The sequence below is a fragment of the Rattus norvegicus genome, chromosome 3, assembly GCF_021556685.1.
Source record: "Rattus norvegicus strain SHRSP/BbbUtx chromosome 3, alternate assembly SHRSP_T2T, whole genome shotgun sequence".
Lineage (NCBI taxonomy): Eukaryota > Metazoa > Chordata > Mammalia > Rodentia > Muridae > Rattus > Rattus norvegicus.
This window is the reverse complement of record NC_141536.1, coordinates 1,925,141-1,936,574: the sequence shown is the minus strand read 5'-3', so window position 1 is coordinate 1,936,574 and position 11,434 is coordinate 1,925,141. Positions and strand designations below refer to the sequence as shown.

General features: G+C 44.5%; 1 long non-coding RNA gene across 1 annotated transcript in view; it reads right to left on the bottom strand.

Annotated features, from left to right (window-relative positions):
* The window catches only part of LOC134486045 (uncharacterized), a 44,374-nt gene extending 34,724 nt beyond the window's left edge, over window positions 1–9,650 (bottom strand). Inside the window, exons 1-2 of the long non-coding RNA XR_015684153.1 lie at window positions 9,135–9,650; window positions 8,134–8,422 (exon numbers count right to left, since the gene is read on the bottom strand). This is a non-coding gene — a long non-coding RNA (uncharacterized LOC134486045). The remainder of the gene's footprint in view (window positions 1–8,133; window positions 8,423–9,134) is intronic.
* Between the last annotated feature and the right edge of the window lie 1,784 nt (window positions 9,651–11,434).

Here is an 11,434-nt window from a genome sequence, read left to right as displayed (position 1 = left end):
TTTTCTGCCTTGTTCTAGAACATCTCAAAGGTTACTTTTACCTTTCTGACAAGTAATGCTAAAGTACAGCTTTGAGGTTTGGGTAATAAGACAAAGAAATGCAGATATTAATACGGTTTCAAAAAAAAAAAAAAAACCTCTGTAGCTCCTCTGTATTCTCTAAATGGAAGAGTCTGCTTACCTTCCTTGTTTTTCAAAAAAAAGTTCATGAATTCAGTCCCCACATTCTACATTTGTTTTAGCTGTAGTCCTCAAGTATGTCACCTGCGGGGCTTGACCCTCCCCAGAAAGGTCAAACCCTCTAAGTTTCCAACTCAGGTACATGAAGAACATGCATCATCCATCATCAGTCAGGGTAGGGCCAGAGGCTGCGAAAGCTTTATTTCAGTCACAACAAAGTTCAAGTAGGAGATAAAAAGCCAAACTAATAATCCCATCCTTAAATAACCAACTGTGGAGGCTCCTGGTATGGTGTCCACAATCAACTTCACAAGATAAGGGAGAACCAAGGTCCTAAATTTACAGAAATTCCATATGATAAGGGCTGTCTACATGTGGAGATCAGAAGGCAGTGGGGAGGAGGTCTGGGAAGAAGTGAGGAGGCTGTGATGGGAGAGCCTGACTTTTAAACTGGAGATCTGCACATGTAGTGCCTTATTTGCTCTATGTCTCTTCTGTGTCACCTTTTGGCGAAGCACTCACTTCAGATGGCAAGTTTTTAATTTCCACATCTCCACTAAAAGAGGCAAATAACAGAGGAGAAAACAACAAAAACTTCCTTTTAATATAGTTTAGGTCCCAAAGTACATTCCGGAAGAGTTGAGCTGCTTGAAATCTGCCACATGGACCCCTTGTCAGGGCTACAGACTTCCACACTGAATCGCTAAGAGGCCACTTCATAGGCTCTGAAGAGCCCCTCCTTAGAGACACCCTCTGTCTGACTCTTTTCCAAAGGGAAAGGCCCTCACATTCCCAGAGACAAGTTTTCCAAGAGTCCTCCACAGTGGTTCTGAAGGTAAGCCCTCAGTTGCACTGCCAAAACCTGTACAAGAGTCATGGCCTCCCAACCTCCCCAAAGAGAAAGAGAGAGTGCCAGCTAGGAGAGGAGCTCTCCACAGGGTGGGGAGCAGTACAAAGAGGATCAGGTCAGAGTTGCCCAGCTGCAAGGTCTCCAGTTTCCTGTTCAGGCAGAAAACCAGAAGGCTTCTCAAACATACCATCCAACAAGGGTAAAACATCAACCAGCAGAATGACATCTTTACAACAAGGGATTTGTCTACTCAGCCTTACTAAAATGATAACAAAGTAAGAAATGAGGTGATTCATTCCTGGGGGACAAAGTTCAATGCTCAGTCTTCTTTAAGGACACATTCTCTGGAGGTGTAAGGCCACTGATTCTGGCCTCCGATGTTTGGTGTGAACACCAACCACCAGTTTGTATGTTACTTTTTCACCATTCCCATGGGGACACTGATGTGCTTGGGGTATTCCAAATTCACCCCTGTACTGCAGAGTTAAGAGAATGCCTAATGCTTTCATGATGGCATAGTGTATCCTCCTTCATATGTAGTCTTCAAGGACGCCTAAGCAGTTTTCTTCAACCCATTTTCATATATCTAGTTATTCTCTATCCTCTCTGTCTTCACTGACATGTGGTAAATTACACACGTACCGTTTCTGTGAACACTAGCTTCATAAATTAAAAGCTCCAGCTAAATCCAAAGTTCTTGATCAACAACTGTCACCTCTGCACCAACTCAACATCCACCATTCCATGTTAAAGCATCCAGGGAGCAGCTGTGATGCATACTATTAGCTGTCAACCTGACGCTATCTACAACCATCCAGGAAACAGTCACCAGGCATGTCTCTGATAAAGTATCTTGATTAGATTAATTAAGGAGGGAAGACCCACCCTAAATATAGACACCACCATTCCCTGGGCCAGGCTTGCACTGCATACAAAGAAGAAAGAAAGCTTAGAAACAACACCCATCTTTCTCTGCTTCCTGGCTACAGATACAATGTTTCCATCCTTTTCTGAAGCAACTTCCACACTCCCATCCCTCTCCCAGGATGCAGCCCAGACTAGGGCAAGCTCTCCTACCACACACTCTCGGTTCCCATTCCTGTGGTCCTTCCAACCCAAATGAAATTCCTCATCAACAAAAACCTTCGATATACTATCTAACTCAGTTCTAGATAACACCCTCTTCCCCAGTGAGAACACAACAGCCTTCCCCTGACACCAAAAACACACAGAGTAACAACAACAACCACAACCACAACAACAACAACAACAACAACAACAACAAAACGGTACCATTCATTACTCAGGTCTTCCGGCCATAACCTCTTTGCTCTATGAAGTGACAGTTTAAGAAATCTCAGATTAACTAAATGAACAAACACTTTATTTGTTCATTTTTGTAATGCAGTTGCACCATGCCATTCTTGCATGCCAGGTAGAACACTCTGTCACACCCAATGTGAATATTCTGGAGGGAATGAAGAGAGCAGAAACATTTCACACTGTAAAGATATTATTTATCTGATGTCATTTCCAGTGACTAATATTAATATTACTATACCAGATGTAAGAAAACTATGTAGAGATCACAGAATCTTCCAGGCAAAGGAGATTGTTGTGTGCCAAAATCTACCTCAAAAATAAAAAAAAAATTATCAAAGCAAGAGTTCAATCCCACGGTCTTCAAAGTATTCAGAAGAGCCTTCCACAGGAGTAATTGAAAACACATCTTGTGCTCAAAACCTCATCGAATGGAACAAGTCCTGAAGCCCATTCAGCCTATGGCAATATCTGAAGAACAATATGGATGTTTGGAAAAGTTAAAAAACAAGAAAGCTACCCAATTTTCCCCACCAAATTCCCCTACAAAAAGATAAGAAAAACAAAGGGGAAAAAACCCAAAACAGTAATTTGGACAAACATCCACTTAAAAAGTACTTATAGAGAGGGCCAGAGAAGGCTCGAAAGGTAAATAAATCCCTTGCCTTGAAATCCGAGTTCAGTTCCAGGAACCCATGTAAAAGGAGAGAACTGGTACCGGGAGGATCTCTTCCCAATCTCTGCATGTGCACCCCGCTACATGCACACATAAATCATACAAAACCATATACCATACATGTCTTACACACATACCATACACACACCCCACATATATATCATGCACACACAAGTGGCCTCAATGCAGTATGCACATACCATACAAACACCACACACTCACACACAACATGCACACACCATATGCATATAAACAAACCATACAGACACACACAAGCACACACATTATGCACATACACACATCATACACATAAACCATACACAGACACACACATCACACACACACATATACAAACACACACATAATGCACAAATGCAGACATACATACACATCATGAACATGCAGACACACAATTTCATATAGAGCATTAACATAGATTATTTACATACACACTCACCATACATAGACATACATATTCACATGTAGCACGTAAACATATAAATACACATACATGCACACACAGAGAGAGAATAAAATGAAATAAAACAACCAAGTCCTTACATAAAGGAGTTCTACCACAAGAGCATTACATGGCAGGAACAACACATCGCCTTGGTTAATTCTCATGACAACCCTAAAAAGTCAGCACTACCATGTCAATCTACAGCTTAGAAAATGAAGACTGAGGGATTGTGTCTTCCAAGACAACTGCTGCAAGTGTTTTCTGCCTTGTTCCTGACTTCACAAGTACCTGGAAGGTGTAATGAAAGAATTACTGTGCCTATGGGTGTTGCTCATTCATGAAGGACATACTTAGCTAACCTTCATGAGGACTTGTGTTCAAGTCCCAGAACTGCAAAATTGAAGGAAGAGCTGGGAAAATGGTTCAGTGTGAGGAGTTGCTATTCAAGCATGAGCACCTGAGTTTGATCCCTAGAATACACACTGAACAAAAACAGTCATAGTGTCTGTCATTCCCAGATCTGTAGTCCCGTAGAAGGAAGGCAGCTTCCTGAGCTTCGTTAGCCAGCAATCAATCCTGGCTTAGCTGCTGAGTACTGAGTCAGAGGGAGGTGTGCCTGAAAATGATTTGAAAGGGAGCAGGATAGAGTGCTCAGCAGGTTAAAGGCACTTACTTCAGAAGCCTGATGACCAGAGCTCAATTCCCAGACCCCATGAAGGAGGATTAGCAGAGAGCTGACTCTGAATTTGTGTTGTGACTACCACAGTGTCAAAGCATGCACACGTACACAGAACAAATAAATAATTTTTAAAATGTGGATAGTGCCTAAAGAATGACACTCAAAGTTCTTCTCTGGTCTGCACACACGAGCATCTCCACACAAATGTGAACCATGCATGAATGTCTGTGTGTGCCTGCACATGCGCACACATTCACAGACACACACAGAGACACAGTTACCGCATGCACGGACACCAAAGGGAAACTGTCAAAGACTGTTTCTAATGAAAGGTTGCTAATGAAATGAGAATCCTATGTAGTACGCTCATCTCTCTGGGGCTGTAACCTTCATGTCAAATAAACACTAAAACACTTGGGACCCACTGCAGCCTCAAGACCCCGGAGCCTCAGTGCAAATGCTTCTTGCTCTAATTTTTGTTTGTTTGTTTGTTTGTTTGTTTGTTTTTTCTGTTGCAAGAGGCTAGCTAATTCAGCTGAATTTTCCTTGGGAGCAGCAGAACATAATTTCAAAGTGAGGTTATCATCAGAAGCATCCTTCACAGCAACTTCACTCCAGTTCACACTTCCTTTGAATATGGCTCCAAGAACTATCCTAGCACCAAAGCCGCAATGAACACTAAAACGCTAACCTTATTTATTAGATGTCTTCAGAAAAAGTGCAGAGATTGTTACTGTAACTACTTATATGATTCGTGTACAGGAAATGGGTCTTGCATGAAAAGTTTAAGAAAGGGGAAAAGTATGTCTTCTAAGGTGACTTTGCCTCACTTAAGGCAGATTTGGAAATTATTTTCTCTTCTGTGATATAAACAGTAATTACTGTACTTATCCTGTGGGACTGTGTCGAGAAGACAGTATAAAACACTCCTGCAAGAAGGTAAGGAGAGGGGGGCAGAGGGATGGCTCCCTGGTTGAGATCATTGGCTCTTCTTCCAGAGGACCCATGTTCATTTCCCAGCACTCACATGACAGCTCACAACTGTAGGTAATCCGGTCCAGGGTATTCCACGGGCACTGCATGCAACGGTATGTAGGCATATGACCCATGTGCATAAACACAATTTTAAAAATTTAAAGAGAAGTTTGATGGTGTGAACAAACAGACTATTTAACAGTTGTCTAGTTTGCCCTTCGACTCTAACTAACTAAGGTCACCAGAAAGACTGTGGCTCAGCTAGTAGAGTGCCTGGCCAGCCTGCACTCTCGGTTCAGTTCCCATCAAATGGGTAGGGTGTGATGCTGCACACCCACTATCTCAGCACAGGTCAGTCAGTTCAAAAGGACCAGAGATTCAAGATCATCCTCCATTATGAGGTTTGAGGCCAACCTGAGATGCATGGGGTGGGGGGATCAAAAGAAAAACAAAAGGAACAACATAAACGTCAGACTCCCCACTTCAAATCGTTCAAGGCTGCCTACTTCCAGGAACCAATTGCAGTCCTCAGAGGGGACAACGTCTCTACCCTTGAGTGCTCCTGCATCAGATCCCAACACCCTGCTCTTCTGAAAGACACTGTGCCTGCCATGCCCCTAGTACATTAACCTCCAGCGCACAGGCTGATACATGCTCTGCCTTCTATCCTGGAGAAATGGCTTGCTCACTGAAACCTACCCAAATGGAATCCCTGAATCAAGATGGGTTAGGAGGAAGCTCTAGCTGGAGAGTCCACCATATTACCACAACAAAAGGTTATCAGTGGTGTTCCTACTAAATGTAAGAGAGGCCATTCAGTGTAAGAGCATTCCGCTTAGAGACTATGTCTATTTCAGTGCTGATATAAGGAAAATGTGTAAAAGTAGTTTCTGAATTAACAAATATCGACTATGTTCATATAGAGATTATATATGATATATATGACTCTCTGCATATATAACCCTAACCCTAACCCCTTACTCCTAACCCTAAACCCTAGCTCCTAACCCTAACCCTGTGACATAGATTTTTTTAACATTACAGGAGAAGCTGGAAGGCAGCACACCCTATGAAGTGCTTGCTGTGCGTGCATGAAGTCCTGATTTGAATGGCAGCACCCAGATCAAAAGCAGATCGTGGCAGCACATTGTAATCTCTGCTCTGGAGAGGATAAAAGCAGACCCCTAGGGCTCACTGGCCAGCAAGCCTAGCCTAACTGGGGAGCCCCAGGTTGCAGAGAGACCCTGAGTAGAAAGACAAGATGGCTCCCAAGCAAAGACATTTAAAGTTGATCTCTGGTTCACACATACATATGCACACATGTGCATGCACACCCACACTCTCACTCATAAATTAAAAATTTTTAAAAAGACTGTAAGAAAATAGAAATATTAGAATTGGCGACCTAGTTGCTTGTATTATAAAACTTTATCTTTTTTCCACTATAAGCTTGTTATACATGATATTAGATAAAGGTTTTAAAAAGAATGTATGAATGAATGACTGAGCGAATGAAACCTAACAGTGGGGCCTGTCTTCTCTAGCCCTCTAGCTGGCCGGCCTGCTCCAAGGAGGCAGTGTTTGAGTTGAAGGTATTCTGTTGAACTGTAATTGAGATGTCAAAGCCAAGGCATTACAAGGCTAGTCAGTAAACAAAACTGGATGTTAACCTGTCAAGTAAGAAACTGTAACTTCAAACAATTTCTCCATCTCTGCTGGTGCAGGCTTTAGGAAAACATGTCTCTTCCTTTAAGTTCACAGAACAAACACAGGAACAATGGGCAAGCTCTTAGGGAAGACATCACTTCTGTAGCTCAGAGGCACTAGGGGAGTTAAAGCAAACACAGATTTGCTCCAGGTCTATGGCATTTTACACCCAGGTGGAATTTCACAAGAGGACTCTGTCTCTACCTACACCAGGAATGAGGCCATTTACCCTCACCCTCCCATACCCGCTTCACATGTTGCCAAGACCAAAGCCAGAGCAGAGTTGATGTTTTCTCCAGGGAGACTGCAAAGCAGGCTCCTGCAGACAGAAGTATGTAAACTGTTACAAAGGCAATGTGGAGAAAGCTACAGGGAACTTACTAAGAAGTTCATGGCATGCTTGCTCACTCTCCTGTGATGTCAGCTCAGGCTGTGCAGTGTTTTGACACTTTAAAAAGTGTTGGCTTTGAAGAGGTGGCTCAGCACCTTGTAGTCCTTTCAGCATGCTAGCTCAAATCTCTGTATCAATTGTCAGTCAAGCAGTTCACAACTGTCTGTATGTAACAACTCCAGCTTCAGGGGGCCCAAGCCCTCTTCTGGCCCTTCCAACACAAGCAGACAAAGAGAAACACACACACACACACACACACACACACACACACACACACAAACACACACACATACACGAATAAAATAAAAACCTTATAGAACATTTTATAGTCTTGATTATAGAAAAATGTCATGGGAGCAACCTTAATGACTACTAGGAAGGGTGAGATTTTATAAGGTTGTAATAAATGTTACAGAAATACACTGACCAGAGCATATTAAACAGCAGAACAAGCAAGTGAAACAGTAATATGGGCACTGTGGACCCACTGTTGTCAACGGCAACAATATTAAAGAAATAAATAGAAATGTACACATGAACCTACAGGATATTTTTGGTTTCTCCAGACAGGGTTTCTCTGTATTCTGTCCTGGAACTCACTTTGTAGACCAGGCTCGCCTAGAACTCACAGATATCTGTTTGCCTTTCTGACTCTGCTGGGATTGAAGGTGAGTGACACCACACGCAGCTCATACAAAAAAAAAAAAAAACTGTAAAGTGCCTTAAATTCCCTCAGGGTCTTTGGTATCTGCACCTTAGTCCCTCATTTTACTAAGCGATTTTCTTAGTGTTGAGGAGCAGAATCAAGGGAATGCCTCTTAGTCAATCTCTTAGTTTCCTTTTCAAGTCCAACCCTTCTGTTTATTCAGCTGTAGGGTACACCTCTAATTACCTCTCCAGACCAGGCAGCCCCAACCAAGCCTGTCCTCCTCCTAGGCGCCCACTTGCTCTCAGGTGGCCAGGAAGAAGTGGGTGGGGGGAAGCCTGTGCACAGGTATCAAGCAGCCAGACTCAGCACAGCCCAGGAGGTGTCCTCCATACAGGATCCGGCCACTGCTGTGACTCAAGTGGATGTCAGCCAGGAATGGGGCGATGGCTGGGAAGTCAGTAGGAAAATCATCAACGACATATTAAGTCTCCCTGGGTAAGTCCTGGGCGGAGATGATCCCATTGGTGCCCACCTACAATAAGACCACAGGGCAGTGAGACAGTTCAGCAGGTAAGGGCACTCTGCTGTCAAACCTGACGACTTGAGTTTTAGGACCCGACAGAAGTGGGATTAAAAAAAAAAAAAAAACTGGTTGTTCTCTGCTCTTCCCACGCATGAGGTAGCACGTGAATCCCGCCTCACAGAAACATTTTTAAAAGGGCAAAACGGTGGTCGCTCAAACTGGTGGTGGGCAACCACCAGGCGAACGCACCTACGGTCCGAGTTCTACTCGAGTCAAGAAGACTCCCTCCTCTTGGCAGGTTGAGACACATCCAGGGTAACAAACTCAACTTTGGCGACAGTGATCAAGTGCACTGCGACTCACAGATGCGGCCGCTCTTGAACCCGCTCATCTTTCTCCACCACTGCACACCTTGGGCGCCGTGTCCTTAATTAGATTGCTATGCCTGCGTGCACAGCCTCCCACCGCCCCTAAACGCAAACCGCACTAGCCGCCTCAATTTCATATTCCTGCCTGGGAAATCAAAGTAGAGGGGGACGGTCCCAGCTCTCCCTTGAACTGATCCTTATTCCTCCACAGTAGGGATCAAGAAGTTGCAGCACTTTTGCTAAGTCTGGTCCCCAGCGGCGATGACAGTTAAACATGGAGGTTAGTTGCTCCACACCCTGGGAAGAAACTACAACCCCACACCAAGCCGCGCACCTCTGGGAGCTGAACTTACGTAGAGGTTGCTTAACTGGACACCTTAGAAGCTACTGCTAAGTACTGCCAGCTTCACAGCCGCGGAGCTTTCAACGTCGCCCTCCCGCAGCAGCCAATCTTCCCACGACTTCCCATAAGGAAAGTGCTCTTCAGGATGCAGAGCCCCGGCTCGTGAGAGCAGCACCAGCACCAGGAGCAGCGATAGCGGTGATGGCGGTGCCAGCCGCCTGGCTGTCCGGTCCCAAGACATGCTCACCCCTCCCTAGCTCTGCCCTCCCCACCTTGAGTCTCCGGAGCAGGCCACTGTGCCCGCCAGACGCCCAATCGGACCTTTAGTCCGAAATGCGGGCCCAAACACCGCGCTGATTGGCTACAGCTCTCGGCCACTGACCAATCAGCGACTCTGAGAAAGTTTGCCAGCGGCCACTACAACTGGCTCTCATTAGGTTTTCTAAGACTGCTGTAGTTTGGTGGAGCAGCCAGCCTGGGAAGGTGAGACTGTTGGCCAGATCTGGTCTGGGCTGTCCCAACTACTCCTGGGCTACTCAAAACTCTCCAGTATGGGTTATGACGCTGCAGGAGGTGACCTCATGAGCTGGAGGGACACTCAGCGCGCTGGCAGCTGTAGGCTGTAAGCAACTGTGCACTCTAGGTTGGCAGAGCGAGGGAGAGTAATGAGATTACACACTGGAGTTTTCTCCCTGCCCTGGCTCCCGGGTACCCCTCATGCAAGAGGCCAGGCCTTCTGATAAAGATTCAAAGGAACTTTGTCTCTATCCCAGGACTGCTCCGCCCCACCCACATTTCCTGCTGAGAAGCATGCCTTTGTGAAAGGCTGACTCCAAAACTCTATCCCCAATCACTGGTTGACTTTGGTTGAAGCCATGTGATAGACCCTTGAATCAAGGGCCTCATTTAAGCCATAACACACTCTTAGTTCATAATGACCCTGAGAATTACTAAGGGTCTTAAGGCATTTCATTTGAGAGGAGTTGCTGGACATCAATAGATAACCAAATCAGAACACTGTGCTAAGGAAACTAAACTTGAAGAGTGTTGGGGTTTTTTTGTTTGTTTGTTTGTTTGTTTGTTTGTTTGTTTGTTTTAAGTGATTACTGTCACATGACTGGTGTATGTCAAAGCTTATCTTTAAACCCAGTTTTGTCTTGTCTCTGGATTTCGACCTTCAACTGCAAATTGTACTGACTCAATGGCATTTTTACTTTGCAATGTAACTTAGGTTAGATTCACCTCTGGCTATGCTATCAGCTGTCAAATGCCACCTCCTACATTTCATGATGCAGAATAACTCAAACACTAGTCCCGTTCCCTGTGGTGGGTAAATTTTTCCACCAGTCTACAAATGACCCTTTGTATCCCTCAAGGCATGAAGCAATAGTCTTCAGAATGCTTTCCTGGACAACAACTTGATTTAGAAGCCTCTTGCTTAGCACATACCCCACGTTTACTTACCAAGGTGGAATGTCATCCCATATCTCTCTTGTGATCCAATTAGACACCTTCAGTATGTTTTGGGAGAACAAATGTTGAAGACATTCTGAGCCTGTCAAATGCCTAGAAATTCGAGGAGTATTTGTTGAGTGAGTGAAGCCAAGCAAGCCAGCCTGGGACTAGGACCCAGTTTTGCTGGCCCAGAAAAGTGGTCTTTCTCACTGTCCACCCCACCTTTTCTACTAATGGGACCTAATTTGTAATCCTCTTTACCAGGCTGCTTAGCAACCCACCCACTACTGTACTCCAGTTTTCATCAGTCTCTCATTCATTTGGCAATATTCCTGCAAGCTTACCCAGGTGGGTAAGCTATGATGGGTTTCATGACCTGGTCCTCGAACTTACCGGCCCACGATCACAATTAGGTTTGGAAACTGAAGCATACGTACAAGGCTCTAACATACCATGTAGTCACCAGCAAAACAGGCAAACTGACTTTGAAAGTAAAGATAGTACTGGATTTGATTCCTACATAATCTGAAGATCAAGAAGTGAATCCGGCAGAGAGATGGCTGAAGTGAATGGTCTTGTGTCCCTGAATTACAGCTGTGCTTAAACAGACATTCTTTGGAGCTTTTACATTTGTTTTTAAATGACTCCATGGCATCAAAAGAGAGGCTTCTCCTTTAAAATGTCACTTTGTGTCTTGGGGAAAAGACAATTTCTGTCATAGCTGTTCCACTAATCAGAGGGAAGAGCTGCTTCTCTGATACCTATAGCTCCGTTTGCAAGGATAGAATTTCTGTGAGCTGCCCAGCTGTCTGAAGAGGCAGCCCTTTTCAAGCTCAGATTATAAGGGACTACAGA